This window comes from Mus caroli, unplaced genomic scaffold (assembly GCF_978045245.1).
Source record: "Mus caroli unplaced genomic scaffold, Mus_caroli_1 scaffold_4, whole genome shotgun sequence".
Classification (NCBI taxonomy): Eukaryota; Metazoa; Chordata; class Mammalia; order Rodentia; family Muridae; genus Mus; species Mus caroli.
Window position 1 is genome coordinate 15455152 of NW_028227259.1, and position 24733 is coordinate 15479884.

A 24733-nucleotide genomic window follows, 5' to 3' on the forward strand; every position below is an offset into this window, starting at 1 on the left:
TCATCTGTCACCCTTTCTAGACTTCAGATTAAAGCAGAGAGCAAGATACACTTGCAAATGATTTAGTTTCTGACAAGAGGCTATCTTCCCAGAATATGTGTGTATAAAAAGAGCAATGAACAACTACATTCCATGAGGTGGGTAGCTGTGGGAGTGTGGATTAGAAAGGTGGTAGAGGAAAGCAAAGATGAATCTAATGGGGCAAATGGTATCAGACATTATTGCCTTGACTGAGCTGCTTGTCCCTATCTGAACTTGTTGCCTCTCATGGTTGCTGGTCTGTTCTGGTATAAACATAGGGGAACATGTGTCCTTGTTATGTGTTGGAATATTTTTGAATATGCACAATAGAGGTATAGCTGGGTTTTGGTAAAACTATTTGCAATTTTCTCAGGAACCCCCAGATTGTCCCACCAGCAATGGAGGAGTGTTTCTCTTTCTCCACAGTCTGTCTAACATCTGCTGTCACCTTCAGTTTTGATTTTAGCCATTCTGATTGGTATGAGGTGTAATATCAAGATTGTTTTGCTTTGTATTTCCCTAATGACTAAGGATGTTTAACATTTCTATAAGTATTTATCAGGCATTTGATATTTGTCCATTGGAGTCTCTGTTTGGCTCTGTACACCAATTTATAATAAGGTTATTTAGTTCCCTGGAGTATATTTTTGGTTGAGAGACTTTTTTTTTTTATGGAAAATTTATTGCAACTCTCCAACTGCACATTATTTTTTCTTTTCAACGTCTTGCTCTGCAGCTTCCTTCGCCCTTTTTGCTCGGATGCCAAAGAGTCGGGCATTGGCACGGGCCATTCGGAGACTGGCAAAACCTTAAAGTTCTTCTCTTCTTCTGTGATAACTCTGGCCTTTTCCTTTTTGTACACATTCCGGATGGGCATCACGGGTCCTGTCAGTTGGGTGGCCAGCTTACGTTCTTCAGCAGAACTATCTCCTTTCTTCGGAGCAGAAGGCTTCCTGGGGAACAGGATGAGCTTGGAGCAGTAGTCCTTCAGGTACTGCACGTTGGCCTGCAGTGACTCCGTGGACTTGTTTCGCCTCCTTGGGTCCACAGAGATGCCGATGGTGCGAGCCATTTTCTTGTGGATGCCAGCCACCCTGAGCTCCTCCAGGCTGAAGCCCCTGCCAGCCCGGACCTTGGTGTGGTATCTCACTGTAGGGCACCTCACCATGGGCCTGATGGGCGGGACACGAGGCGAGGGGCAATGCAATGCGCTTTCGCCTGCTGGGCCTTGAGCCTGCAGATCTTGCGCAACAGCTGGTTGAACCAAGTGTCCACTTGCTGCTGCCAATCCTTGTGGAAGTGGGGCTTCAGGATCATGCCATTCCCGCTGGGCGCCATGGCTGCCTCCTATACAGGAGAATGGCCGAGCAGAAAGGACCGGGCACCCCAACGCACCCTGGGCTTGTAGGGAGTCCTGACTCTTTTTTTTTAGAAATTTTTATTTATTCTTATTCTGTGTCTGTAGGTGGTTTTTTTTTTTTTTTCTGTGTACTACATGTATGCAAAGACAGAAGAAGGCATCAGATCCTCCAGCACTGGAGTTGTTGACATTTGTTAGCTGCTACATGAGTGCTGGGAGGTTGGGAGACTTCTAATGACAGCTTCTATTTCCTTGGTGGTTATGGGGTTGTTGACCATGATCATCCTTTTCTCCCCTTAAAGCAGGATGGAGCATCCATACCGTAATCTTCCTTCTAAGCACCATAGTATCTGTGGGTTGTATCATGGGCATTGTGAATTTTTAGGTTAATATCCACTCATCAGTAAATACAAACATGTCTGTTATTTTGTGGCTGGGTTACCATACTCAGGATAATATTTTTTAGTTTCCTTCCAATTGCCTGCAAATTGTATGAAGTCATTGTTTTTAATAACTGAGTAGTACTCCATTTTGAAAATATACCACAATTTCTGTATCCATTCTTCTGTTGAGGGACATTTGGGTTGTTGTCAGCTTCTGTCAATTATAAATAAGTCTGCTATAAACATTGTTCCTTGTTATATGTGAGAATGCTTTTTGGATATATGCCCAGTAGAGGTATAGCTGGGTCTAAGGTAAAACCATTTCCAATTTTCTCAGGAACCACCAGATTGATTTCCAAAGTGGTTTAACCACCTTTCTGTCCCACCAGCAATGGAGGAGTGTTTCTCTTTAACCAGGGCCTGTCCAAGATCTGCTGTCACCTTCATATTTGATCTTAGGCAATCTGATTGGTGTGAGGTTGAATCCCAAGATTGTTTTGATTAGTATTTCCCTAATGATTAAGGATGTTGAACATTTCTTTAAGTGTTTCTCAGTCGTTCAAGATTCCGCCATTGAAGAGTCTCTGTTTGGCTCTTTACTCCACTTTTTGGTTTGTTTGTTTGGCCTTCTTTTTCTTTTTTTTTTTTTTTTTTTGGTTTGTTTGTTTCTTTGTTTGTTTGTTTGTTTGTTTTTGACAGGCTTCTCTGTATAGCCCTGGCTGTCCTGGAACTCACTTGTAGACCAGGTTGGCCTTGAACTCAGAAATCCACCTGCCTCTGCCCCCCAAGTACTGGGATTAAAGGCATGAACCACCAAGCCAGGCTTACTCTACTTTTTACTTGGTTTATTAGTTCTCTGGAGTCTAAATTCTTGAGTTCATTTTTATTTTAGATATACAGCTTCTATAAGATATTGATTTGGTAAAGATTTTTGGCAATCTGTGGGTTCCCATTTTGTCTATTGACAGTGTCCTTTGCCTTCGAGAAGCTTTTTAATTTTATGAGGTCCCATTTGTTGATAGTTGATCTTAAAATATAAGCCATTGCTTTTCCATTGAGGAAGTTTACCCTGTGCTCAAGGATTTGAGGGTCTTCCACACTTTGTCTTCTGTTCGATTCAGCATATGTGGTTTTATGTGGAGATACTTGATCCACTTGGACTTGACCTTTGCACAAGGAGATAAGAATGGATCAATTTGCATTCTTCTACATGCCAACTGCCCATTGAACCAGCACCATATGAACATGACTTCTATTTTCCACTGGGTGAATTAGCTCCTTTGTCAAAGATCAAGTGATGATAGTAGTATGGCCTTATCTCTGGGTCATCGTTTTTTTTTTTTTTTTTTTTTTTTTTTCGAATTCTCTACCTGCCTGTCTCTGTACCAACATCATACAGTTTTTATTACTATTGCTCTGTAATACAGCTTAAGGTCAGGCATGGTGTGAATCCCACAGAAGTTCATATATTGTTAAGAACATTTTTTGCTATTTTGGGTTATTTGCTATTCCAAATGAATTTGCAAATTGCTGTTCCTAACTCTATGAAGAAATGATTTGGAATTTTAATGGGGATTGCATTGAATCTGTAGATGTCTTTCAGTGAGATGACCATTTTTACTATGTTAATCATGCTAACGCCTTAGCTTGGTAGATTTTTTCAGTCTTCTGAGTTCTTCTTTGATTTCTTGCTTCAGGGATTTAGAGTTCTTGTCATACAGATCTTTCACTTGTTTGGTTAAAATCAGAGCAAGATTTTTCATATTATTTGTGACAATTGTGATGGGTTTTGTTTCCCTACTATTATTCTCAGCCTATTTACACTTTGAGTCGAGAAATGCTACTGATTTCTTAGAGTTAATTTTGTGTACAGCCACTTTGGTGTTTATCAGTTGTAGGATCTCTCTTGTTGAATTTTTGGGGTCACTTATTTAAACTATCTATCATCTGCAAATTGTAATATTTTTAATTATTAAAATTATTACCCCTTTGATCTCCTTTTGTTGTCTCACTTCTCTAACTAGAACTTGGAGCACTATATATGGAATAGGTAGGGTCTTGTCTTGTTGCTGATTCTAATGGGATTGCTTTGAGTTATTCTCCATGTAGTTTGATGTTGGCTATCAGTTTGCTGTATGTTGCTTTTCTTATATATAGGGCTGAAGCGTGAATTCCTGATCTCTCTATGACTTTCAACACAAATGGTTGTTGTATTTTGTCAAGTGCTTTTTCAGAATGTAATGAGATAATCATAAGCTTTTTTTCTTTGAGTTTGTTTATATGTTTGTTTATGTAGTAGATTACATTGATGGATTTCCATATATTGAACAATCCCAACATTCCTGGATGAGGCCTACTTAATCACCAAGATTGAAAGTTTTGATGTGTTCCTGGATTTGTCTTCCAAGAATTTTATTGAGTATATTTGCATCGATATTCATAAGGGAAATTGGTCTGAAATTCTCTTTCTCTGTAGGGTCTTTTTATGGTTTAGGTATCAGTATAACTGTAGCTTCAGAGAAAGAATTGAGCGGATTTTCCTTCCGTTTCTGAGTTATGAAAGAGCTTGAGATGTATTAGTGTTAGATCTTCTTTGAATGTCTGAAACCATCTGGTCCTAGACATTTTTGGTTGGGAGACTTCTAATGAATTCTTCTATTTCCTTGGCTGTTATGGGGTTGTTTAGATGGTTTATCTCATCCTAGATTAGATTTAGTACCTAATATCTGTCTAGAAAAATCATACATTACATCCAGGTTTTCCCGGTTTGTTGAATATATTCTTTGGTATGGGATATGAGTATTTCTTTTTGATTTTCCTCAGTTTATGTTGTTATTTCTTCTTGTTCATTCCTGATTTTATTTATTTGGATATTGTATCTGTGCCCTCTGGTTAGTCTGGCTAAGGTTTTATTGATCTTGTTGATTTTCTCAATGAACCAACTCCTAACTTTGTGGGTTCTGTGTAGGGTTCTCTTTGTTTATATTTGTTTGATTTCTCTGAGTTTGATAATTTCCTGCCATTTACTCCTCTTGGGTGTATTTTCTCCTTTTTGTTCTAGAACTTTGAGATGAGCTATTGAGCTGCTAGTATATTATTTTTCCAATTCCTTTATGTAGGCACTCAGGACTATGAGTTTTGCTCTTAACACTGCTTTCATTGTGCCCCATAAGTTTGGATATTTGGTACCTTCATTTTTATTAAATTCTAAAATGTCTTCAATTTCTTTATTTCTTCCCTGACTGAGTTATCACTGAGTAGGTAGGTGTTCAGCTTCCATGCGTATGTTTTTTTGTTTGTTTTTTTGTTTCTGAAGACTAGCCTTTGTCCATGGTGGGCCAATAGAATACATTGTATAAATTCAATGTCCTTCTATCTGTGTAGGTTTGCTTTGTGTCTAACTACATTTAGGGTGAAATTTTCTATAGATATCTGGTAAATCCATTTGGTTATTCATTTCTTTTCGTTTCACCATGTCTCTGTTTATTTTCTCTATCCCTGATCTCTGCATTGGTGAGTGTGTGTTGAAATCTCCTCCTATTATTCTGTGAGGTTGAATGTGTGCTTTGAGCTTCAGGATGGGATTTTTTTTTTTTAAAGATGTGGGTACCTTTGTATTTGCTGTATAGATGTTCAAAATTGAGAGTTCATCTTAGTAGACTTTCCATTCGATGAGTGTATAGTTTCCTTCCCTATCTTCTTGATAAATTTTTGTTGAAAATCTATTTTATCGGCTATTAGAATGACTACTCCAGCTTGTTCCTTGGGACCATTAGCTTGGAATATATGTTTCCCAGCTTTCTCCTTTGAGGTAGTCACTGTCTTTGACACTGAGGTGCGTTTCCTGTATGATGTAAAATGCTGGGTTCCTGTTTGCATATCCTGTCTGTTTGCCTATTTCTTTATTTTGGGAAATTGAGTCCATTGACTTTAGGGATATTAGGTACCAATGATTGCTGCTTCCTGTTATTTTTGTTGTTACAGGTGAAATTATGATTGTGTTATTTCTGTTGTTTGCATTTCTTGGAAAAGATTAATTTCTTGGTTTTTTCTTGGGTGTACTATTTCTTCTTATGCTGGACTTCTCCTTCTATTGTCCTCTGGAGTAGTGGATTAGTGGAAAGATACTGTTTAAATTTTTTTTGTTTTTTGTTTTGTTTTTTTGATTTGTTTGTTTGTTTGTTTGTTTTTTGTGGTTTCTTAGTTTGTTTATTTTGGAATACCTCAAGTATTCAAACGATGTTAACTGAGGGTTTTGTTGGGCATAGTATTCTTGGTTTTCATTTTTATTCTCCTAAAGTCTGTATGAGATCTTCTCAGGATCTTCTGGCTTTTGGAGTCTCTGCTGAGAAGTTTTATGAAATTCTCTTAGGTCTGTTTTTGTATGTCTCTTGACTTTTTCACTTACTGCATTCAATATTCTTTCTTTTTCCTGTGTTTTGTTGTTTTAATTATTATGTGTTGGGAGAATTTCATTTTTCACCCATCTGTTTGGTGTTACGTAGGCTTCTTGTGTATTTATGGACTTCTCTTTCTTTAGTTTAAGGAAGCTTTCTTCTATAACTTTATTGAAGATGTTTGCTGGCTCTTTGAGTTTGAAATCTTCACTTACTTCAATACCTATTATTCTTAGGTTCAGTCTTTTCATTGTATCCTGGATTTCTTGAATGTTTCGAGTTAAGAGCTTTTTGTTCTTGGTATTTTCCTTGACTGTTGTGTCAATACCTTCTATGTCATCTTTAACAGCTGATATTCTGTCTTCTATCACTTGTATTTTCTTGGTAATGTTTGCATCTGTTCTTTTCCACGGTTTACCATCTCTAGGGCTGTCACACTTTTTGATTTCATTAATGTTTCTCCTTACATTTTGAGATCCTGGACGGTTTTGTTCAATTCGTTCACCTGTTTGACTAATTTTGCTGTATTTTTTAAGGGATTTATGTTTCCTCTTTAGTGGCTTCTACTTGTTTACCTGTGTTCTCCTATATTTCTTAAGGGAGTTATTTATGTCCTTCTTAAATACTCTATCATCTTCATGGAATCACAATTTAGATCAGAATCTTGCTTCATAAGTGTATTGTGGTATCCTTGGATTGCTCTGGTAGATGAACTGGGCTCTGATATTGCCAAGTCCAATTTGTTTTCTGTTGCTTATATTCTTTTGCTTAACTAAGAAGGTCTGTTATGTTTCTGTGGGTGGACTTAAACTTTGATTGTTTTTTTAAGTTATTTCAAGGAATATACCATTGTGATCTACAAGCCCATGAAAAGAAAAGGAAACCTTACATAAAACTCATGTTATGATATGGTTGTGAAGTCCCTACAATGGAGTTCTTCAGAATAATTTTGAAGAAATGTGCTCACTGCATATAGTGAGATAGACAAAATTTACTTAAGTGAAGTAATTTTCAAACCTATGAAGATTAATTTTTATGAAAGTATGTTAAAGACTTTCACTCTGAAAAACAAAATGAACCCAAAGAAAATATAAAAATGCAGAGTGTGAAGGATAAATAAATACAAGTTAATAATTTTAAGTGCAGTTAGGCAAGGACATGACAATTTTATCAATAATTATGAAAAGGCTGACTCTGTGGCATTTACTTTTTCAATATCTCAGTCATTCCTGTATTTATTCATGCCACTGAAGACTTCATACATTATAACAATTATTCTAGGTTCCAAAGTCCCTTTTTTGTGACAAAACAGTCTATTCATGCTATATTATTACCCATGTATGGTATACTTCTGAATAAGATGAAGTAGTATCTTACTCAATAACACAGTTCATATTAATCTCATTCTTTCAAGATCTGCAACTCTCTTATTGATAGAAAACATTGTTTGTTATTAGGTGGATATTTTAATGCACTCTAGTGCCCTCCTATAGTATTCATAGGACAATAAAAGTATCATTTTATGCTAAGCCAATTATTTTTTCTCCTCTACTTCAAATATTGCATTCCTGTTGCAAATTTTCAATCTTGTTGACAGTTAAACATTTCCCTCATTTGTAAGGATCAGTCCTTGCTCTATCACTGACTTCATTCACATAGTTTCTTGCCTGGCGCATATCCATGTATTTGACACGTTGCTATTGTATAGAGTGCCAAAAATATTCTTATTGCAAGAACCTTGGCTACTCCCTCACTTTGCTAAGTACAGTTGTTTAGGTCATTACCAAACATAGTTCTTTGTTTCCTGAAGTAAACTGTTTGGAGTGTCTGTGGAAGAAACTACTTTCCTGTCTGCTGTCTGGGGGGGAAATTTATCTTCAAAAAAGCAAACTAGTCAAAATCCCAGCATGGAGGGATCATGAATTTCAACCATTGACTGAGAAGCCATTGACAACTGATATATTCTAGATCTCAGTGATTAACTTTAATAAGGGTGTAACCCCTAAGTGACTATCCATACACAAAGCAGCTGGCCTTGAAGCTGTGCACATACAGGCAGTGTGTTTTCCTTGTTTTTTCATTTGTATTGATGGAGCACAAGAAGGGGAGAGGAAAAAAAATGAAAGTAAAATAGGCGAGGAACAGGAGTAAAGGAAAAATTAGTTGATTGAATCACAATTTTATATATATATATATATATATATATATATATATATATATATATATATATATGTATATATATATGGAATCACAATTTTATATATATATGTATATATATATGGAAACACAATTATATATATATATATATATATATATATGGAATCACAATTTCATATATATGTGTATATATATATACATATATATATATATGGAATTTTCATGTAATTAGAATATAGCATTGGTCTAAATGACTCAATAGCTACCCATTAAAAAAATTTTTGCTGTACATTAACAAACTAAAATCAAATGTTGTCACATCAACTGGAATGCTACACAAAAGATTATTACATTGAGTATAATTAATATTAATATGTGCAGAATTATGAATGTGTTGTGTACTGATGTCTATTTTCTCATTTGTACCTAGGGAGATTGGTGCTATTTGGATATGTGGCCTTGTTGGAATAGGTGTATCACTGTGGGTGCAGGCTGTAATATCCTAGGTCTAGCTTCCTGGAGGCTCTGATTCTGCTAGCAGCCTTCAGATCAAGATGCAGAACTCTCAGCTCCTCCTATACCATGCCTGCCTGGATGGTGACATGCTGCAGCCTTGATGATACTTGACTGAACCTCTGAAGCTGTAAGTAGCCCCAATTACACATTGTCATTTATAAGATTTGCCTTGGTCATGGTGTTTGTTCACAGCAGTAAAAGCCTTACTGAGACACTGGGTGTGGTTGTTTGTGATATTCAGCAGTATTACCTGGTTATAGTTTTTATTTGTACTTTTATTTGTACTTTTAATGTGGAATGAACTACTATCCAGAAATGGAGGGTCCTCTTGTGATCCAGAACTTGAGGCTGAATGCACAGGCTTTTGATTTGTATCTTGAAGAACCATGGCCATGAGATGCTCCAGTAGATCTCCAAATTCAAGACCAGTCTAGAAGAGAGATAGTTGCATGTAGACAAAAGCTTAGAGCCAGGCATGGTAGACCACTGCATTCATCCCAGCGTTCAGAAGACAGAGCCCTGAAGATCTCTGTGTTCAAGGTCAGTCGACAGAGCAAGTTCCAGGACCACCAAGCTTAGGCAGTGAGTGAAATCATTAAAAATGGAGATTTGGTGATGATGTAATAGAACAAGGGGGCATTTTCCAGCCCCAGCAAGAAGCAGAACTTGGTGGCTTCAGCCACATGGCTCTGCTTTTACAGTCAAGAAGAGGGTGTTACTGGAGCAATTGACAATGCTTAGCAGGGGCTTAGAAATTAGCAGTGGTTACAAAGAGACCAACAGGGTAGACCCTCTAGCATCACTTACATATACTCTCCTTTGACTTCTTCTTTCCAATTTCCTTCCCCTTGATCCCCTTTATGTGTCCTATTGCTTATTAATTTGATGCTTTCTATAGGCTTGGTGTTTATTGCTTTTATTATGTTTAGGAATGTATCTTGTATCCTTCTACTCTGGAGGACTTTTAACAAGAAGTTGTGTTAGTTTTTCAGCATCCAATAAGATGATCATTGGATTTTTTTCAGTGTTTTTTTTTTTTTCAGTCGTTTTTTTTTTTTTTTTTTTTTTTTGTTCCTCTTTGTTTGTTTTGTTTGTTTGTTTGTTTGGATTGAGTTCATGGATGTTCCTATTTTGATCCATACCTGAATCCCTAAAATGAAGCCTACGTGAACATCCTAGATATTTTCTTTGATGTGTTCTTGGATTTTGTGTGTGATAATTGAATGAGTCTTTTTCCATGAATATATATAATGGAAATTCTTCTCTGATTCCCTTTTCATATAGTGTCTTTTTGTGATTTAGTTACCAGGTTGACTGTGGCCTCAGAGAAGGAATTTGACAAAGTTTATTCTGTTTCTATTTAGTAGAGTAGTTGGAGGACTATTGGTATTAGGTCTTCATTAAAAGACTGGGAGAATTCTGCATTAAAACGATGTCGTCTTGGGTTTGTTTGTTTGTTTGTTTGTGTTGGGTTGTGAGTGAATGACGTTTGATGACTTTTTTCTTTTCTCTTAGGGAATATAGGATTATTTAGTTACTTTATTAGATTTAGATTCAACTATGGAAATTGATATGTCTAGAATATCACCCATTTCATATTTTTCAATATTTTGGTTTTTAGGCTTTTGACATCAGACCTAATTATTCTTTGAAGTTCATCACTGTTCATTTTTATATTTTCCCTTTTCATTTCAGATTTTGGTAATTTGTGCATTGTCTCTCGGCCTTTTATTTCATTTGGGTAAGGGGTTTTCTATCTTGTTCATTTTCTCAAAGAGCCATATCTTGGATTCCTTGAGTCTTTTAATTATCCTCTTTGTTTCTCATAAATTGATTTAATTTCTGTTTTATTTCCTGCCATCCAATCCTACCAAACTCTCAATGGGATGAGGCTTTGCCTCACCTTGGGAACTGCAGCATGTAATAAAAACTATCTTCCTGTTATTTGTGATGGGTGATGCACATGACAGCCTCACTAAAAACCCTGCCTAGCCAGGTTTAAGGGTATATTGAATTAGCCCACTCTGTCAGTGTTACCTGCAAGGTGCCATGAGAGATTAACCAAAGTCAGTATACACCTCCACTATATTTTTCACTTCTTTCTTTCCAGTCATATTGGAAAAAATTATAATGGGTTTATGAATGCACACACACACATACACACACAGGCAGATACATAGACAGAGACAGAGACAGAGAGACAGAGTGACAGACAGATAGAAGGAATTTGTGGGAGATAAGTTCCTTCTACTATTTTGTTCCCTAAGAAGGAACTCATGTTTCTAGGTTTGGAACCAAGGATGAAAACCAGTTGATGCATCTCATTAGCTGATCATCTCAACAAAAACATTTCATGAGATTTATCTGTATTTATGTTCTTTGTGATTTTTTTATTTGTGTGTGTATATGTGTGTGTGTCATTTATTGACATTGTGCACATTCTTTGCAACCTTAGAATAATGTGTAAATTAACAAAAAAGCAGAATAAATGAAATCCCAAGAGAAAGCTAAGTGCTGGGTAGCCTGGAGATTCGAGGGACTTGACAGCACCTATGGAGAACTTCTTTTCATTGTAGGTTAAACCTCAAACTGCTCATTATTTTTCTTCTGCAGTAGCCCCCAGACTAGGGATTAACCTACTGCATTGTGAATGCTGGAAAATTCTCTACCACTGAATTATATCCCAGGGCTGGAACCCAATTCATCTTCTGTAACAATTACAGGACAAGCTGGATGAAGACATTAAAACAACAATGTGGCCATCCAATGACTGGTTCATAAGAATGGCTTAAAAAATGCTTTCAAGACTTAATTTTTAGCTATCTGGGTGAGAAAATAAGGAGACTCACTCCACACTGTACATTAAGGACCATATAGTCTGTCATGTCACATGTGAAAGAAAAAAAAAATCCAGGTTAATGTATGCATCTGGTAGGATTTACCAAACCCACCACCATACTTGAGTAGACTGAGAAAGACCCAGGCCCCCCCCCTCCAGTCTCTAAGGTATTCTAGGAGTCGCCACAAATACAATAGTAACATGCTAGTGTAGTCTTAATTTTCTCTCATTAGTCTCACCTTGTTTCTAATATACTGCTGTGTGAGGCATTGTGCTATGCACAGACAGGTTGGTCTCTAGTTGAGCTGTGGTCTGAACCCCGGAAGGGTGATAATTCACCTACATGACATGGTAGAAATGCCCTCATGCTCCTGCAACTCTGGCTCCTGCCTAAGTTACTGCCCCCCATAGCACCCACATAGGAAGCATGGCTAGATGTAAAGTAGGCAATTTCCCAAGCTTCTTACCTTCAGTCTAAACTCCTTCCCAGTTACCTAGCAACAGTAAAGAATGAAAATAAGGGTGGCTGCTTGGCTCCACCTCACACTGTTACTTGTCTCTCTCATACTTCTTACTCTCAACCCTCTCCTCTCACTTTGTCTTCTCCTCTCCTCTCTCTTCTCTTCTCCCTCTCTCCCTCTTATTCTCTCTTTCTCTCTAGGCTTCCCCTGTCTCATTCTCTCTTGCTCTTTCTCTCTCTAGCCTTCCCCCCTCCCAATCTCTCTCTGTCTCTGTCTCTCTCTGTCTCTGTCTCTCTCTCTGTCTCTCTGTCTCTCTGTCTCTGTCTCTGTCTCTGTCTCTGTCTCTGTCTCTCTCTCTCTCTCTCTCTCTCTCTCTCTCTCTCTGTCTCTCGCTCTCTCCTATCTTTCCCCTGCCTTTCTATAATAAAGCTCTAAAACTACAGTTTGTCTCTGTTCATCAGGTCTGTGCTCAATCTTGCCAGAATGGGAACCTCTCTTTCCTCATCCCTCTCTCCCATTACCACAGGGCTTTAGAGAGTAGCCCTGGGGCTCCCAGGTTGGGCTCCCCATTGTCTACTCAATGAAGAGGGAGTCAGAGGCTTGGATGCCCACCCGGGGCTGAGTGGAAAGAGTCTGGCAGCCCTCCCATGTCCACCTGACCAGAGCATAGGTGGGACACTGGTTGGGCTTTGGGTCTTTCCTCTCTCTCTTCACCAGGGCCCCCTTTTAGTTTCCACACTGCTGATGAACTTCTCTGTCAGTTCATAAAAATCAGAAGACCTAAAGTAGAGAGTAACCAAAGCCTCTATCCTGATACTCTGCTGAGATTTTAAATGTTCTGTGTGTCAATACTATTTGGTGAATACTTCCTCCACACTATAATGCTCTGACTAATCTCCAGTCTCAATTAATTATTTCTATTCCATTAATTGGACAGCAGTCATCTGGAAGAAGCCCTTTCTCAATATACTCCCAGATCTGCTATGGGAAAAGGTCAGCTGCAACTGTGTCTCCTAAATTCCCCCTTGCATGTGCATGCTCTCCACCAGAAACATATGTCCACAGCTGCAGGCTCCATTCACTGTGGCTGCTCTTGAGCCTCCTTCCCACATTGCTCATGTTAAGATATTTTTGTTCTTACTAAGAGGGTTTCATCAGCCCAACAGAGCCTACAGGAGGCCAGACTCACTTCTGAATTTTAAGGATATGCCTAATCTACATGGTCATCCTAGATTAGAGGTGAAAGATCTGCTCTAAAATTGAAAATCAGGGATGCTGGGGTATGATCCTGAGCACACAGCCAGCAGTGGTAACACCAGAGCCCTGCATACACGCCAGGCAGCCTAGGAGAATGAGCATGCACAGCTCAAGCACCTGCACCTACACATCTCCTGAGATTTCTCCACTTACTTGGAGGTGATCCAGTCAACCTGATCCAACACAGGCACTAGAAGGACAAAGGGCACCAGCAGAAGGTGTGGGGAATCTACTGCTCTCTCAACACACCCACATGTGGCCTAAAAGTCCCTAAACAGGGTCTGTCATTCCTTCTTCTGGTCTCTGAGTTTACCACACTCAGGAAGGGCTGCAGACATACAGTAGGAAATAAAACCATTCACGTAAATAACTATATCTCTAAACAGCACAAAAAAAAAAAAAAAACAACCAAACAAACAAAAAACCACAGCAAATGTATGTTCAAGAACAACATGATCTACCAAATGATATTTCAAAGCCTGACTTAGAAAGCCATTATCTCTATTGTGTGGTTGTCACTGATGCTGTAGTGCAAGCAAATCTGAGGCACATGGCTCTCGCCTTCCTGATTTAATTTCTATTCCCTTGGGAATGTTTTTATTTCCTCAGCAGCATAGGAGCAATGACTGTATATTAATCAATATATGGTCCACAGTGTCAGTCAAGTATGTATGTGAAAGTGTACTATATTTTAGGTGTAGGAGAATATATAGCAGCATGAATACAGTGTGGAACTGATTGCACCATAAAGTGTTTTTCCCAGGAGTAAGCCACATATATCCACAAGAGACCACCTTCTTGTATACCCCTTGGTGACATTGACTTCACTCTGTAGCCCAGGCTGCCTAACACTTACAGAGATCCATTTTTGGCTGTGGGTTCTAGGTTTACAGGAGGAGAGAGGAAACCTGAACAAGGAAGATGGTCTCAAGAGTCAAGAGTTGTAATTCAATTTTTATTTATAAGAAATACAATGTTTAATAAACAAGCTTTAAAAATACAATTACTAAAATGAGGTAAAAGGAAAATCCAACCATGAAAACTAAACAAAAACATAACTTCAGCAAAACCTAAATAAAGAATAAAACAATAAAGAGCAAAACACGTTAACTGAAAATTATTGTACATCAGCACCTGTTCACTGCATATAAAGTAGTACAGTCCTATAGCCTGTATCTCCTGTTGGACTGCTGTTGGCAGGGCAGTCACCTCACTGGTCTCTCAAGAGGTGTTGCCAGAACAGGAAAGGGAATAACACCCTGAATTAGCTGGCTCCCTGGCTTCCTCCTATTCACACAGAGGAAATGTACAGAGTGTAATAAGATTCATCCAAGATGGATTATGGATGTTCAGGATGGAGTTCAGCAGGGGGCTCCTGAGGTGGAAACTCATTCTGCAGGAGGCTCTCTTCCTGGGCTGTGAACATTTCAGATCTTGCTGGAGTCTCTGAGTCCTAGGAGAGGAAGGCAGGTCTTAAGACACAGACTTGATGGAGACCTAAATATCAGCTGTCAGACTACTGACTCCTACCACCTCAACAGGACAGTTAATACTGATCTATTATCTGAAACCATTGCTGTTATATTCATGCAGGGCAAAATGTTAAACAACACTCACAAACACATGAACTGGCAAGCTGTCACTCAGACTTCTATGCTTGCAAACCAAGAATTGGGCAATAGGAAGAGACCTCATTGGATTGCAAGAAGAAAGGAGAAGCCCACCTGCCCCCCAGATTAATGACCATGAGAAGCATTCATTTGATATTTGCATTCGATTTTAACCCTGGAAGGCTCTTCTCACCTCAAGTCACATGACCCTTGCATCACCTCTGTCCCAGGACCTAGATGCTGCTCATAGCTCTGCATACCATCCCACTTATCATGAACACATGCAGAAATTTGGCATGTTATTCATCTGTCACCCTTTCTAGACTTCAGATTAAAGCAGAGAGCAAGATACACTTGCAAATGATTTAGTTTCTGACAAGAGGCTATCTTCCCAGAATATGTGTGTATAAAAAGAGCAATGAACAACTACATTCCATGAGGTGGGTAGCTGTGGGAGTGTGGATTAGAAAGGTGGTAGAGGAAAGCAAAGATGAATCTAATGGGGCAAATGGTATCAGACATTATTGCCTTGACTGAGCTGCTTGTCCCTACCTGAACTTGTTGCCTCTCATGGTTGCTGGTCTGTTCCTGTTTGTCTTTACCAATCAGGTTCAAGTCAACCAAATATTTCTCAATGAGAGCCCAATCAATCTGTACATCCTCGATCTCCTGCTTCAGTGTCACAGACATCTTAATACGATTCTTCTCCATCATGAGCCGGCTATGTAGGTTTCTGGAAACAACCTCTGCATAGTAAGATCCTGCAGCCTCCTCCTCTCATTCTTATGTATAGGCCCATTATCCCCACCAGGACCCTGGTTCCCATGAAGACCTTATACAATCCCGCTCAATATATCCATGACAGCTGCACAAACAGTAAACAGCCATTTCAGGGAAGAAGAAATTATTGCCACAGCCCTAACACTAATAAGGGTCCATGTCTCTCCAAAAGAAAGTGGGGTCTCCATCTATCCATGACTGCCCAATGCACTAGGGCAATATCAATTAGTAGGGGGCAAATACCATCAGAGTAGATCAGCAGATTCAAAGGGAGGGCATTCTATCCTTGTGTTATGTCACACTCAGCTCTCTAAAACACTGCCTGAGAACCAAGCTCTCATTACTGCATAATAAACATGCACAATCACTCTTCTATTGAGAGGCTTCTAAGGATGCCTGGACAATGCTGGGAGGGGTAACTGTCTCTTACAGATTTATGAAAACTGAGTCTATTATCCCATGACACAATGATGGCTAAAAGCAGAAGGGGTAGAACCAGAAATGCAGACTATCCAGTCCAGAAACCAAGGAAGGCAGAAATTGCCATTCCACTGTTGATTGGATTGCTAACTGGTACTTACAAATAGAAGTTTATCTCCTTCCTGAGCTCCTGGATGTTCTCTTGGGCCTCAATTATCTCCAACTGTACGTTGTTCACAGAGGATATGATCTGCCTCTTCTTTAATGAGAGTTGTTCATAAAATGGATTTATCTTCTCCAAGGGCCTGGTCATAGGAAGTCAGAACTCCATGAACATGGGCATTTAGGAACACATTTCTCAGGCTGAGTGCTGGACTACCCCAGGCATGGAAAGTACATTCTGGATTCTATATACTGGGAGGATCTTCAACTTTGAAAATTTGTTATCCTCGTGCAGGACAGCAGAAGCTAAGCATGAACATGAAGGGTTCCCTGGCTCCCTGTGTTCACTCAGTAGGGTTAGATATTTCAGTCTAACCAGCTCTGTTCTCAAGAGCCTAGGGCACAGATCTTTGCCCACCAGTGACCTGTGATTACATTTTTCCTGTTTTCCCAACTGGGGTGGTAAATCCTGAATAACTTATAATAGAGAAACAGACATGACACATAATCCTGGAGACATCAGGATCATGATATCTCCACAGCTTTATAATATGCCCAAGGGATACAAGGGTATGGACAATTGTGACCACATAGGCAAAGAACAGTGTTGAATAAAGTGGGGGCTCTGAGACTTCAGCACTAACATCAGCTTGACATTGTTATAATGATAAATCCTCAATCCAAAACACAGACCCTATAAGTTCCCAAGTTTGGAGGAAAAATTAAACATACAAAACTCATGCACATGTAGGACATGTGAACACACAGACTCACAGACTTGAAAACACACACGCACATACACACACACACACACACACACAAAGAGGAGAAAAGGAAACAGTCAGAGAATGAGAGACAGAGACAGAAACAGAGAGCACAATGAGATGCCAAAGAAATGTATACAACATTACTATCTCGCAGCATAAGGCAACAATGAGGAACAGGAATGAGCCCCAGCCCTCTTATACATGCACTGAGAAGTACAATGTGGGACCAGGCCCCTCTAGATACTAGGAGGAGCTTCCAAGCACTCAGTCACCTGTCAGGCAAGTATAAACACTCACCATAAACTCATATTACCTTGGACCTCACAAAGCCATATCCTGTCAAGTGCTTTCCAAGTGCATGCTAGGAACTCACTCTCCACTGCCTCTATCCCTGAATTCTTCACTCAGAATACAAGTATTTCTTTTCTACTGGAGGATGCAGAAAAAGAGTCCATTTCTCATCTCCCTCCTGACCAAGGTTCAGGTTCTGCCTCTCCACCATGAAGTATTCATGGATATGAGGCTGGGCATAGGGATGGTGTTACAGCTTAATACGTCTCACCTCCTTCAAAGGATAAGATGAGGCTGACTTTGAAGACCCCATACTGACACCACAGGGTTTGAAGCAATGAGTACCTCTTTTTCATGGATCTCTCTGTGAAAGTGATCAGGCGATCTCTCTGCTCATTTCTCTTCTGGGTAATGAGGTGCAGCTCTGAGGTCAGCATCTCCATTTCCATTTTGAAGTCTTTCTCGCTTAAGTCAGGCACAGTGAGTGATATCCTCCTGGGAGCCCCTGTAGGTAGAAGAACACAAGAATACTTTCAAGTGAGAATGCAGAGTGTTGGTAGATCATCAAGAAAGAAAACCTGCCTGGAAACTACTGACACTTGAAGGAGTTTGGTCTGGGCTTGAGATGCCACCACTTTGGGTCTCAGTTCTACCAGTACTCTAGAGAGACAAGGAGATGTAAACAGCAAGGTGTTTCCTCTGTCTCCCCAAACATGCTTATTATTACCAGAGAGATGGCTTACTCAGGATGATTATCAACTGAAGAGAGTGCAATTTGGCTTCAGAGCCATCATTCCCATGGTTTCACAAGTCAGATGGTAAAATCACTATTCTCAAGTACTTTAGTGCTTGGAGATCCTTAGATCTCCTACCCAGTTATGCTAGGCCTAGGATGTGGGCTTCAAAAGTCATGCAGTGTGAGAACATGGTCAAAATACTATCAATTCCACCTACTGAAACACCAAACACCCAAGAAGTAGCAATCCCTTCTCTGTCTGGGTGTATCTACTCTGACAGGTCTGTGGTTACAGTATAGAAATACCTGCCACTAAACTGGTGATAAAGAAAGATAAAGTGGGAACTGCCATGGACAGGAGGTCACAGTCTTTCTGAGAATATGAGGACATGGCCTGGAGCACAATTCTCTCCATCATTCTACTCCCAAATAGCCACTGAAGCTAAAGAACACTAGGAGTGAAATACAGTCATGCCCTTCCCTAAAAGGGCATAGGTTAGACACTCTGTGACTTCAGATGGTCTCCTTGTGTCCCCATGTAATACCCACAATACTCAGAGAATGTAAATACTTGGAGTTCTTAGCATAAGAGTTTTGGCCTTGCCAACTCCTGCTTAGGGGATGGAGAAAGAAATGTTCTGAAATCTTGATGTTCAAGAATTTTGATAATTATTGAATTTCTTTTGCTACCCAGAGACTCCAGTTTCTGATCCACATTACTAGAAAGGCCATCTCAGGCCACCCCTTCCAGAGAGCTCAATATCCACTTCCCAGGACTTACTCCACATTCTCCAAGTCTGCCTCCTTCTTCCTTCATTACTCTCTGATGGAAGGCCAGCATCTGTCCAACTCTCTCTGGTCTCTCTCCCATTCACACTGGCTCTTCCAAAAAGATTGCGGAGCCGAGAAAACATGTCGACCAACCTAGTGGCTCGACACTGAATGAGAATCCTAAGTGAGCTTGTTGCTACAACACTGGTGACATCACAGGACATGCCAAGAACTTCAGGGATTGCTGATGTCATAGGCTACAACCATTGACTCCCTGCTAATATTCTGCCTGTACTGACAGGAAGCTGAGGTTTAACCTGCCAGTATAGCTGAATACATTTTGTTCTCTGTCCAGCCCTTATTTCAGATTGTTGCTTTAATATGCTTGCCAATCACTGACATAGAAAAATAACTTGACTCACAGCAAGGTCATGGTGATCACATCCTGCTGTGTTCTGCATGACATTTGTTAATCTTACATGTTCCACAAACAGATACCCTTTCCTGGGGACTCTCCTGAGACACAGCCATTGAGCACATCCTCCTTCCAAAGCCAGGGATTGTCCAGTCTTGATTGGCATTGCCTAAGTAATTCCTATGTATCAATCTGAGTGTTTCCTTTCCAAACCCCTCTCAGAAATGTCTCATCCTACCTTAAATTTTCCTCAATCAGCAAATGAGCCATTAAAAACTACTGAGAAATCACACCAATTTGAATATGCTGAGGTCTTGGGTGCTGAGCCATGGCTCCAGACATCTATCTTTGTTAACGTTTTAAGAAAAACAAAACAAAATAAAAACAAAACAAAACCACAGGGAGTGCACATCAAGTGGTCAGTTCTGATCAGGCCATTTAGATATAACAGTGCATAGTGACTGTGAATTGAATTGGTCCTATATAGAGCTTTGTGGAACATTGTTTACCTGAGTTCAGTGTTTCTGTGGTTTGTTGGGTGAACCCTGGACAGGAACCCTTCCTTTCAGCAGCACATAGGACAATGAGCCGAGGTCAGGAATGGTGACATCTTGCTGTAAATTATGTTACCAGAAGAATGAGGGATTTATCCCTTGTGATAAGGATCAGTTGTCTCTTTGGTGATTTTTAAGTCCCTGTTGGCCATGTGCAACAGGTTCAAAAGTCCAGTTCTGATGTATTTGGGATCCTCGTATGCCCATGATGATGTACTCAGACATGCCTAGAAACAACCAGAGCACTGTCAGAGAGCATGATAATATAAGGGAGGGAACATTACTGACTTCTGTTGCAGGATATTTGATCTCAATGTAAACCCCAAGATTGTGCTATTTTTTGAAAAAGAAAAAAACCCAAAAACAAAAAAACAAAAACAAAAACAAAAACAAACAAACAAAACCCTTTTTATGGTGTAGCTCATATCTAGCACAGGCTTTTAACCCAAGAGCTTTCTCAATGCTGTACTTTCTTGTCTGTCTCAGGTGTAGCACACACCTTTATTGCAAGACAAAATAAAATCAACTCCAGATCAAGAGGCAGAAGAATTAACCAGTTGAAAGGGAATGAAAATAACTAAACCAAGGGAAGGTCTTTAAGTTCAAGGACATTTAAGACAGTGGGGAGAGGGATAAAGAATGTGTTCCTTCTAAGAGGTCAGCAGAGTAGGAAGGTCAGCTGGGTGCTTTTCCTGACTCTCTGAGCTGGCTCCTGAGTCTGCATTTGTAAAATGAAATGCCTGGCATATATGTGTGCGTGTGTGTGTGTGTGTGTGTGTTTGTGTCTGTTTTAAATTTATTTATTAATTATTCCATTTGATTACATCTCACATGATATACCTCTTTCTGGTTACCCCTCCAACAAACCTTGAAACCATATCTGCCCTCTCCTCCTTTCTTTGCCTGGATGAGGGTGCTCCTCAACCCACTCACCCTTTCTTTCCCTACTGCTTTAACAACCCTCTACACTAGGGCATCAAAACTCTCCAGGACCAGGGACCTCCCCTCCCATTGCTTTCAACAAGGCCATCCTCTGTGACAATGTATCTGAAGCTATAGATCCCTCCTTATACACTCCTGGGTTTGTGGTCTAGTCTCTGGTAGCACTGGGTGGATGGTCCTTCCAGCAGATGTTGTTCTTCCAATAGATTTGGAATCTCTCTCTGCACTTCCAGCTTTTCCCCAAGATCCCCGAAGGAGTTCCGTGAGCTCAGTCTAATGGTTGGTTCCAACTGTCAGTTGCTGGCCAGACCTCCAAAAGGACTGTCACTAGAGATTCCTGTCCCCAAGTGCCTCTTGACCACAGGAACAGTGTCTAGTTTTGTTACTGCAGACAGGATGGATTCCCAGGTAGGGCAGTCCCTGGGTGTCCCTGCCTTCAGTCTCTTCTCCATTACTTGTCCCTGTTCATCCTTTGCTCAGGAACATTTCTTGGTTAAAAACTTTGAGAGGGGTAGGTGTAACCAACCCTTGACATAGGGCAGTGGCATGGGTAGGGGTTGGGATGGGGTGGGCAGAAGAACACCTATCCACTGGAGGTGGTCCCTACAGGTTTTATCCTCCCCTTCTCTGAGCATTTCGTCTAAAGTCATCTCCTTTGGGTCTTGGAAGGCTCATGTTTCCCTGATGTCTGAGACCCTCAAGAGGCTATCCTCTGTTCCTCAGTCCCAACCCCTACATATTTTTGTCTGACTTTCTGACCATCAGTACCTCTCTCCCAACACTTACAAATACCTAATGCTGCCCCCCTTATTTCCTCCCCCTACACTTTCCCTTGCAGTTTCCCACTATACCTCAACCTACCATGATCATCTGTTCTCCCCTTAATGCAGGACTGAAGCATACATATACTGGTCTTCCTTCTAAGAACCATATGCTCTGTGGGTTGTATCATGGGCAGTGTGAGCTTTTTGGTTAACATCCACTTATCAGTGGGTACATACATGGCTACTCTTTTGGGTTACCTTACTCAGGATGACAGTTTCTAGTTTCCTTCCAATTGCCTGTGAATTGTATGAAGTCATTGTTCTTCATCGCTGTGTAGTACTCTATTCTGTTAATATACCACATTTTCTGTATCCATTCTTGGTTGAGAGACATCTGGGTTGATTCCAGCTTCTGGCTATCATAAATAAGTCTGGTATAAACATAGGGGAACATGTGTCCTTGTTATGTGTTAGGATATTTTTGAAATATGCACAGTAGAAGTATAGCTAGGTTTTGGTAAAACTATTTGCAATTATCTCAGGAACCCCCAGATTGTCCCACCAGCAATGGAGGAGTGTTTCTCATTCTCCACAGTCTGTCTAACATCTGCTGTCACCTTCAGTTTTGATTTTAGCCATTCTGATTAGTATGAGGTGTAATATCAAGATTGTTTTGCTTTGTATTTCCCTAATGACTAAGGATGTTTAACATTTCTATAAGTATTTATTAGGCATTTGATATTTGTCCATTGGAGTCTCTGTTTGGCTCTGTACACCAATTTATAATAAGGTTATTTAGTTCCCTGGAGTATATTTTTGGTTGAGAGACTTTTTTTTTTTATGGAAAATTTATTGCAACTCTCCAACTGCACATTATTTTTTCTTTTCAACGTCTTGCTCTGCAGATTCCTTCGTTCTTTTTGCTCGGATGCCAAAGAGTCGGGCATTGGCACGGGCCATTCGGAGACTGGCAAAACCTTAAAGTTCTTCTCTTCTTCTGTGATAACTCTGGCCTTTTCCTTTTTGTACACATTCCGGATGGGCATCACGGGTCCTGTCAGTTGGGTGGCCAGCTTACGTTCTTCAGCAGAACTATCTCCTTTCTTCGGAGCAGAAGGCTTCCTGGGGAACAGGATGAGCTTGGAGCAGTAGTCCTTCAGGCGCTGCACATTGGCCTGCAGTGACTCCGTGGACTTGTTTCGCCTCCTTGGGTCCACAGAGATGCCGATGGTGCGAGCCATTTTCTTGTGGATGCCAGCCACCCTGAGCTCCTCCAGGCTGAAGCCCCTGCCAGCCCGGACCTTGGTGTGGTATCTCACTGTAGGGCACCTCACGATGGGCCTGATGGGCGGGACACGGGGCGAGGGGCAATGCAATGAGCTTTCGCCTGCTGGGCCTTGAGCCTGCAGATCTTGCGCGCCAGCTGGTTGAACCAAGTGTCCACTTGCTGCTGCCAATCCTTGTGGAAGTGGGGCTTCAGGATCATGCCATTCCCACTGGGCGCCATGGCTGCCTCCTATACAGGAGAACGGCCTAGCAGAAAGGACCGGGCACCACAAAGCACCCTGGGCTTGTAGGGAGTCCCGACTTTTTTTTTTAACTTAGAAATTTTTATTTATTCTTATTCTGTGTCTGTAGGTGGTTTTTTTTTTTTTTCTGTGTACCACATGTATGCAAAGACAGAATAAGGCATCAGATCCTCCAGCACTGGAGTTGTTGACATTTGTTAGCTGCTACATGAGTGCTGGGAGGTTGGGAGACTTCTAATGACAGCTTCTATTTCCTTTGTGGTTATGGGGTTGTTGACCATGATCATCCTTTTCTCCCGTTAATGCAGGATGGAGCATCCATACCGTGATCTTCCTTCTAAGCACCATAGGATCTGTGGGTTGTATCATGGGCAGTGTGAATTTTTAGGTTAATATCCACTCATCAGTAAATACAAACATGTCTGTTATTTTGTGGCTGGGTTACCATACTCAGGATAATATTTTTTTAGTTTCCTTCCAATTGCCTGCAAATTGTATGAAGTCATTGTTTTTAATAACTGAGTAGTACTCCATTTTGAAAATATACCATAATTTCTGTATCCATTCTTCTGTTGAGGGACATTTGGGTTGTTGTCAGCTTCTGTCAATTATAAATAAGTCTGCTATAAACATGTGTCCTTGTTATGTGTGAGAATGCTTTTTGGATATATGCCCAGTAGAGGTATAGCTGGGTCTTAAGGTAAAACCATTTCCAATTTTCTCAGGAACCACCAGATTGATTTCCAAAGTGGTTTTACCAGCTTGCTGTCCCACCAGCAATGGAGGAGTGTTTCTCTTTCTCCAGGGCCTGGCCAAGATCTGCTGTCACCTTCATATTTGATCTTAGGCAATCTGATTGGTGTGAAGTTGAATCCCAAGATTGTTTTGATTAGTATTTCCCTAATGATTAAGGATGTTGAACATTTCTTTAAGTGTTTCTCAGTCGTTCAAGATTCTGCCATTGAAGAGTCTCTGTTTGGCTCTTTACTACACTTTTTGGTTTGTTTGTTTGGCTTTCTTTTTCTTTTTCTTTTTTTTTTTTTTGGTTTGTTTGTTTCTTTTTCTTTTTTTTTCTTTTCTTTTCTTTTTTTTTTTTTTTTGAGACAGGCTTCTCTGTATGGCCCTGGCTGTCCTGGAACTCACTTGTAGACCAGGTTGGCCTCAAACTTAGAAATCCACCTGCCTCTGCCCCCCAAGTACTGGGATTAAAGGCATGAACCACCAAGCCAGGCTTACTCCACTTTTTACTTGGTTTATTAGTTCTCTGGAGTCTAACTTCTTGAGTTCTTTTTTATTTTAGATATACAGCTTCTATAAGATATTGATTTGGTAAAGATTTTTGGCAATCTGTGGGTTCCCATTTTGTCTATTGACAGTGTCCTTTGCCTTCCAGAAGCTTTTTAATTTTATGAGGTCCCATTTGTTGATAGTTGATCTTAAAACATAAGCCATTGATTTTCCATTGAGGAAGTTTACCCTGTGCTCAAGGATTTGAGGGTCTTCCACACTTTGTCTTCTGTTCGATTCAGCATATGTGGTTTTATGGGGACATACTTGATCCACTTGGACTTGACCTTTGTACAAGGAGATAAGAATGGATC

General features: G+C 40.2%; 3 pseudogenes; all 3 read right to left on the reverse strand.

The window, feature by feature from the left end:
- Nucleotides 1-688: 688 nt before the first annotated feature.
- On the reverse strand, nucleotides 689-1381 carry LOC147004933 (large ribosomal subunit protein eL13 pseudogene; annotated as a pseudogene).
- A 13301-nt stretch (nucleotides 1382-14682) lies between these two features.
- LOC147004934 (disks large homolog 5-like) lies at nucleotides 14683-19071 on the reverse strand (annotated as a pseudogene).
- A 3405-nt stretch (nucleotides 19072-22476) lies between these two features.
- On the reverse strand, nucleotides 22477-23131 carry LOC147004935 (large ribosomal subunit protein eL13 pseudogene; annotated as a pseudogene).
- Between the last annotated feature and the right edge of the window lie 1602 nt (nucleotides 23132-24733).